Source organism: Neophocaena asiaeorientalis, unplaced genomic scaffold, assembly GCF_003031525.2.
Source record: "Neophocaena asiaeorientalis asiaeorientalis breed wild unplaced genomic scaffold, Neophocaena_asiaeorientalis_V1.1 scaffold7, whole genome shotgun sequence".
In the NCBI taxonomy this organism is placed as follows: Eukaryota; Metazoa; Chordata; class Mammalia; order Artiodactyla; family Phocoenidae; genus Neophocaena; species Neophocaena asiaeorientalis.
Window position 1 is genome coordinate 18,687,889 of NW_020185337.1, and position 7,695 is coordinate 18,695,583.

Genomic DNA, 7,695 nt, shown 5'->3' on the forward strand with positions numbered 1-7,695 from the left:
ACTATAAATATTCATTAATAAGATATATCTTCTTTGAAGACTCTGTAAAATGATGAATAATTTATTATTATAAACTATTGTTATTAATTATTATTATTATCGTCATCTGCACAAATACTCTGCTTTGGTATTTATTCTTACAACAGAGTCCTGCATCCTGAATCTGAGCAGTGTTGAAATTAACTCCTCTATTTACTGTATCCAATGCTGGAAAATGTGATAGTGATTTGATTAGGTACATAAATATACGATTTTAGTATATAAAGAAACTAGCCCTTCATGTTGCCAAAATTTTTCCTGCTTCTGTAATCATCTCTGTTCCTGGTGTCTCTTTTTAGGCTGAATTTATTTTAAAGTTTCACTTGAATCACAATTTTGTCACTGAATATACATAGCAGAACACAAAACACATTCTATCACAGTTGGAAGGACAGGAAATTTGAGAAATATAGTATAAAATTAACACAATAACCAAGAATATTCTAATTTTCCCCAAGGAATGCATGAATCTACACCCTACTGGATGGCAGCTGTCACATTTTCATTTTCTTTTCAGCGTTTCCAATAATTCTGTCTTTGAAAAGTGTTTTTGTCAGGACTGACAGCTGCAGAACTGAGTCTGGGAAATAAACTATCCAACATCCAGGTAAAAAGAATGAAGAAAGATGAGTGAGTTCTTCATAGTTGTTCTTTACTATTCCGATGTTTCTTCACCCTATAAAAATAAACAATTCTATCATCTGGATAAGTTTGTTATATTAATAGGACAGTAAGAGTAATAAAAAAGAGTAAAGTAGAAAACTGGATAAGAAAAGGGAAAGAATTAAATGCCTGAACCAATCTTATTCTAATGAAAATTTTAAATAGCCAAACTAGAATGATACCATATTTTTGTTGAAGTATAATTGATTTACAATATTATATTAATTGATTTACAATATTATATTAATTGATTTACAATATTATATTAATTGATTTACAATATTTATTATATTAATTTCAGGTGCACAGCACAGTGATTCAATGGACTCTATAGATTATAATCCATTAAAATTATTAGAAGATGATAGGTATAATTACCTCTGCTTTACAATATATCCTTGTTGCTTATCTATTTTGTACATAATCGTTTGTATATCTTAATCCCATACCCCTAATTTGTTCCCCCGTTGGTAACCACTAGGTTGTTTTCTATATCTGTGAGCCTGTTTCTGCTTTGCGTATACATTCATGTTATTTATTAGATTCTACATGTAAGTGATATCATACAGTATTTGTCTTTCTTTGTCTGACTTATTTCACTAAGCATAATATTCTCTAGGCCCATCCATGTTGCTGCTAATGACAGTATTTCACTCTTTTTTATGACTGAGTAATATTCTGATATATATATATACACACACACACACACACACACACACGACATCTTATTTGTCTGTTGATGGACACTTGGGTTGCTTCCATATTTTGGCTTTTGCAAATAGTGCTGCTATGACCATTGGGGTGCAGGCATACTTTCAAATTAGTGTTTTTATTTTTTTCCAGATATACCCAGGATTGGAATTGCTGGCTCCTATGTCAGTTCTATTTTTAGTTTTTTGAGGACCCTCCATACTGTTTTCCATGGTGGCTGCACCAATTGACATTCCCACCAACAGTGTACAAGGGTTCCCTTTTGTCCACATCTTCTCCAGCATTTGTAAACTTTTTTTTTTCTTTTTTGCAGTACGCGGGCCTCTCACTGTTGTGGCCTCCCCCGTTGCGGAGCACAGGCTCCGGACGCACAGGCTCAGCGGCCATGGCTCACGGGCCCAGCCGCTCCGCGGCATGTGGAATCTTCCCGGACTGGGGCACGAACCCATGTCCCCTGCATCGGCAGGCAGACTCTCAACCACTGCGCCACCAGAGAAGCCCGCATTTGTAAACTTTTTGATGATAGCCATACTGACGTGTGAGGTGTTATCTCATTGTCGTTTTTATTTGTATTTCCCTGATAATTTTTTGAATAATATTTTGGATCAAAATTAAAATAGCATTTAAGTCATCTCACATATGCAGCAGTCTGCCTTTAGGAGGCTTCTGGAGCAAATTGCCAGGTTTTCAAGATAAGTACTGTCAACATCAAAGCAGAACCCTGGTCCCTGGCAGGATTCCCTTGGGTAAGTGGACAGTTTCCTGCACAAGGAAACATTGGAATCCAAGGAGAGACTGAATCCTGTAAACTGGAAATCAAGGGGTGAAGAAGTGCTTGGGGACCTCCTGGATCCTTCCCCTGGACACATATGCCAGGCACCAAAGATAAATGAAAGAGTGGGTCTCATTTGTTCAATAAATAGTCATTGTATGAACTGAATATTTAGTAACACATAGGTCCACAATCAGAATTTCAAAGCCCAGAAAAATACATGTAAAAGATAAATGCCTTAGAATATAAATCATGCTCTCCATCATCCTGTTTAGTAGTGAACATGCACACCTTCTGTTGAATTGTCTGGACAGTTTGGAAATGAAAGTCCTACAGGCTAGAAAGTTTAAGAGCTAATGGATGCTTTTGACCTTCCAGCTGCTTATAATAAGGGTGGTGAAATCAGACAATACATTCTTTATAACCTGATTATAATTCAGTTCTTCAAATTCTCAGTCCTAAACACCAATGATTTTTAGGTTAACCTGTCCACCACACCTTTTTTAAGAATGAGAGCTGAAATGATGTCATATGATATTGGATAGAACGGTTTTAGAGCCTTAAATTCAAGCTTTGAAACATTAGTTTTGGTTGTGCCTATTTATTTTAAAATATTCATAGTGCCAGTCTTTGTTCTTTACCCCCAGATTTTGTTCTCCACCCTCTGAAGCCTATAAAATACAACACAAGCACTTATGAAGGAGGAGATGCGCTGGTGCTTATTCTATGTATTTTATTCCCTGGCATATTTAATTATGAGAGAGTAGACGAAGGGATTAGTATGTGTAGGAAAATTACAGCCTCCACATCATCCACTGGGGTGATACTGGTTGGTTAATCTTGGGCCAGTCCCATAGTTTCTATAAACTTCAGATTTCCTGGGAAAAAGTATGATGACAAGGCTCATTGTGTAGCTGCATAGTTTTATTTGAAAATATGACTAGCATTCTGAAGTATGTTATCTAGAGCTACCGTAACAAAGTGCCACAGAGTGGGTGGCTTAAATAACAGAAATTTATTTCTCATTTTTCTGGGGCTAGAAATCTGAGATCGATGTGTCAGAAGGGTTGGTTCCAGCTAAGGTCTCTCCCCTTGGCTTATAGCTGGCTGTCTTCCTCCGGTGTCCTCATATTGTATTCCCTCTGTGTGTGTTTGTATCCTAACCTCATCTTCTAATAAGGCCATCAGTTATATTGGATCAAGCCCACTTCAATGACCTCATTTAAACTTAGTTACCTCTTTCGAGATGCTGTCTCCAACTACAGTCATATTCTGAAGTGCTGGAGGTTAAGACTTCAACGTACAAGTTTGGGAGGGACATGATTCAGCCCATAACACTTGGGATATTAATTCTACTAGTTTTTAGTGCCTTGGTAAATGAAGACCAGTATTTTAGAAGGAGAAAGTCATGAGAAATAAAAAGACAAAACTGAAAGAGAGAAAGGTTAGGGTTAAAAGAGGGAAAGAAAAATCCTGACTAAATGACAGTCTGCCTAATTATGTAAAGCTTCTGCATTCTATCCTCTATGTATTCAGAGAGGTTTCTGTATTGCTCTTTACCTTCATTAAAGGTCTCAGTATGTCAATCAGAATACACAGTTCACATATGGGAAATTTCTTCATGATACCTTCTCTAAATCCATAGAAAAAATAAATTTTCATATCTGGCAAGTGTGCAGAAGCTCACCACCATTCCAGCACTGATAGAATAATTCAAAAGGATTTTAGATGAGACCTGTCATATTGTTACCATCTCTAATTAGCACTCTAAAAGGTATAACATTCTTTCTACGCAATTAAGCTCTACTCAGAAAGGTGTTTAAATTCACTTTGTCCTGGGGAGAGGAACGATGTGGAAGAAATCTTGAGAAGTGGGATTATAGTAATTATGAGGGTATACATCATCCAGGCCAAAAAGCCAATGCTTTAATAGAAAAAAATATCTTGTAAAAAATAATTCCATGGATGTTATTAATTAGTTACTATAAGCAGGAATCAATAGAATACATATTCTGCAGTGTCCTCTTGTTTTGGTAGGAGTTAAAGGGCATGCTCCTCTCTGACAGGGAAAAGTGACTTTATCTGGACGTTTCTCCTTGGAGAGCAGTCTCGCAGATTCTGACCCTTTCCACAATGGAGAGAAGCACTTGCCTTGCTTCGCTACTGCTCTCCTCTGCCACTCTGCTGGGTCATTTTTAGGCCATGATAATAAAAGATGCCTGAGAAACTCTGCTCATCTTCAGATAAGTCTCTGTGTACCGTTGCAACATGCATCCCATAGCTTTGTAATAAAGATAGGGGACCCTCACCACTGGCAATATTCTCAGTCAAGATTTTAAATTTCCTGAAGAAAAACAGTGTATTTCAAATACACTTAATGTTAAACAACTCTTTAAATTACAGACATATATATATGATTATTAACTAGATATTGTATATATACAAACAACGTTGAAAGCTGTTCAGCTGTTTCAATTGATGGCTCCCAAGATGCAGCTGGCAGTACTGATGCAATTTGATAGATTTTTGGGGGAAGCTATTCTAATAGAGCTGACTTTAATGATAGGGAAGAGAATTGTCTTGGACAAAATAATTTTTAATGTCTTTAAATATTTTCATCTCTGACAACTTTTGGCTCTTCTAATTTGTTTCAAATTTTCAAACTTCTAGTTTAAAATACAACAGCATGTACTATGTATATGTTGTGAATGGCTGACTCTACCTCCTTCAGCTTCACTTCTTGATGCCAATCACTTCTTAAAGTTTTAATTTTACAGACAATAAAATTGAATGGTTTTAAATAAATTATTTTGAGAAGTTAGTAATACATACAAGATACTCTTGGGCTAATTCTCCTTTGCTTCTAAGTAAAAAAAAAAAAAAGAATTGTTGCTTGACCTTTGTCTTGGTGTTTTTCTGCTTAACTGGAAAAGTTTTTATAACCTCATTGTCTTTTTCCTAAAGTTAGTAGCTCTTCTATGTCCAGAACTAAAATCTATCTCTCACTTCTGCAAGCATTATTTCACCATATGCAGCATTTGTCTCAGGAGAAGAGCAGTAAAATGATTGATTAGCCTGTTTTTTTTCCCCCTAGAATATGCTTTATAAGTTAAGTAGAATCAGTTCTTTCACATACCATCAAAATAATTATTTATATACATTATTTCAATCCATTTTCACCAAGTTGTGAGGTTGGTACCGATAACCCTTATCTTTTCAAGAGCAAAGAGCAAGTGGAGAAAAAGGTCAACCGCAAGCACTTGGGGCTGCATTGTGTGCTGCTTAGGAAGAAAGAACATGGAGACAACACGGCTCATCGTTTACTAGTTGTGTTACATATCACATAAAGAGTAAGTGACCTTAGATATCTACCTCATCAGAAATTTAACTGGGAAAATGGCATTGGTACATCTTTTTGTGTAAAATGCAAGAACATTCATACAGCTGTATAAAACAGCATAAAATACATTTCTTTGAGAATATGACTTCTGTTTTTTCTAAGGATGTATTTCTAGCAGTGAATTGCAGTCAAAGGTATGGACATATTGAATGGTTTTGATATATATATATATTTTTTTTTTGCGGTACGCGGGCCTCTCACCGCCGTGGCCTCTCCCCCTGTGGAGCACAGGCTCCGGACCCGCAGGCCCAGCGGCCGTGGCTCACGGGCCCAGCCGCTCCACGGCACGCGGGATCCCCCCGGACCGGGGCACGAACCAGCGTCCCCGGCACCGGCAGGCGGACTCCCAACCACCGCGCCACCAGGGAAGCCCGATATATATATATTTTTATAAATTTTTTTATAAAAGGTAATTTTTAATAGGAGAGTCAACAGGTTATCTCATGTTGCTGGACATACTGATATTTTTTTATTTTCCTTTTTCTTATATGCATTTGTGTACTTTAATGAGCATATACTTTTCATGTAACAAAAAAAATTAAGGAGAATTATATTTATAGAATATCATTTCAGTCTATCCTGTCATGGCAATCCATTGACTTTTAACATATCTTGAGAGTGTTTTTTAATTATTTAAATATTTCCTGCAGGTTAAGACCATAATCCAAGATGATCAAGAAGATTGAATTCTCAATTAATTGATTGTTGCTAAAGACTCTCATACAGAGATAAACTAAGACATTAAACAGAGGTCCCTTTTATATTGAAAGCACCTGGCAAATAACTTGACTACTATTCTTTCTTTACTGTATATACTGTATATCTGCATTATGTGTATATGTGTGTATGTGTTTGTGTATTATATTTTTTTGTCCACATCTTGATGATCTTGTAAGTATATGCTATTTCCTTACTTGAAAATCAGCTGCACACATTTGAGTAATATCAGTTAGATTTTTTATATAAATCAGTTTTTCCTTTTTGATGATTACATTATATGAAGATGTCTGAATATTATTTTTTTCTTTCTTAGACATGTATTTGAAGACATATCTATGAAACATCTAGATTTCCTGTAGAAATTGGACATTTACATATTTAGCCAGTCTATTTCTGCACTTTAAATTTTGGTAATGTAAAATAAAAATACACAACTTTGTTTTTAAATCATTTTCATAAGTTTAATAGCCAGTACTATTTTAAAAATCCTTTTTTGTGGTAATCTGATTACTTGGAGGTTCTTCTTATCCTGATCTAAAAAACTAAAAAATGGAAAGCATTTAGTCCAATATTTTAAGGAGGAAAGTTAAGGGGAATTTAAATGGAAATAGGCTCAGAAAAGAATCTGTGACTTGAAGAACAATCATTGTTTACCATAGAGAAGTTGATTTAAAAGGAACTCATTCATAATACTTTATATATGAAAAAATTATTAGACTGAATTTATAGATAAGTTCTTGTCCTACTTTTGTGAAGATAATAGAAAAAAACTCGTTATATTAATAAAAAGTAATAAAAATAAATTAAAAATAGACGATTAAATACATGATACAGTGTAATATATTTAGGCAAAATGATATTACAACTGTGTGTTTATTTACATGGATATGTTTTGATGTTAACGTACTTATCAAGTAACCATTAAGAAATAATTTCTTATTTTCTTGTCTTAATATAAATTTCCAATTTTAGGTGGGATAACTAGCTTTCAAAACATTAGTGATGTGCTTTTTATATAGTGTTGAAGAAAATTTCTTAAATGTCACTTCATACTGTTAAATTATCTACAGAGGAAGGTACATCAGATGCCTTGATAATTATGGTATTATAAGAAACCTAGTCCTTTTGCTAATTTGTTGTGATTTCTCTGTTTATGAAGGCATTAAAACTTGTTTAGGGCTTCCCTGGTGGCGCAGTGGTCAACAGTCCGCCTGCCGATGCAGGGCATGCGGGTTCGTGCCCGGGTCCGGGAGGATCCCACGTGCCGCGGAGCGGCTGGGCCCGTGAGCCATGGCCACTGAGCCTGTGCGTCCGGAGCCTGTGCTCCGCAAACGGGAGAGGCCACAACAGTGAGAGGCCCGCGTACCGCAAAAAAAAAAAAAAAAAAAAA

The 7,695-nt window shown here is 35.7% G+C and overlaps 1 long non-coding RNA gene across 1 annotated transcript in view; it reads right to left on the reverse strand.

Annotated features, from left to right (window-relative positions):
* Nucleotides 1–203: 203 nt before the first annotated feature.
* LOC112393805 (uncharacterized) overlaps nucleotides 204–7,695 on the reverse strand; it is a 13,688-nt gene continuing 6,196 nt past the window's right edge. Inside the window, exon 4 of the long non-coding RNA XR_003002023.1 lies at nucleotides 204–715. This is a non-coding gene — a long non-coding RNA (uncharacterized LOC112393805). The remainder of the gene's footprint in view (nucleotides 716–7,695) is intronic.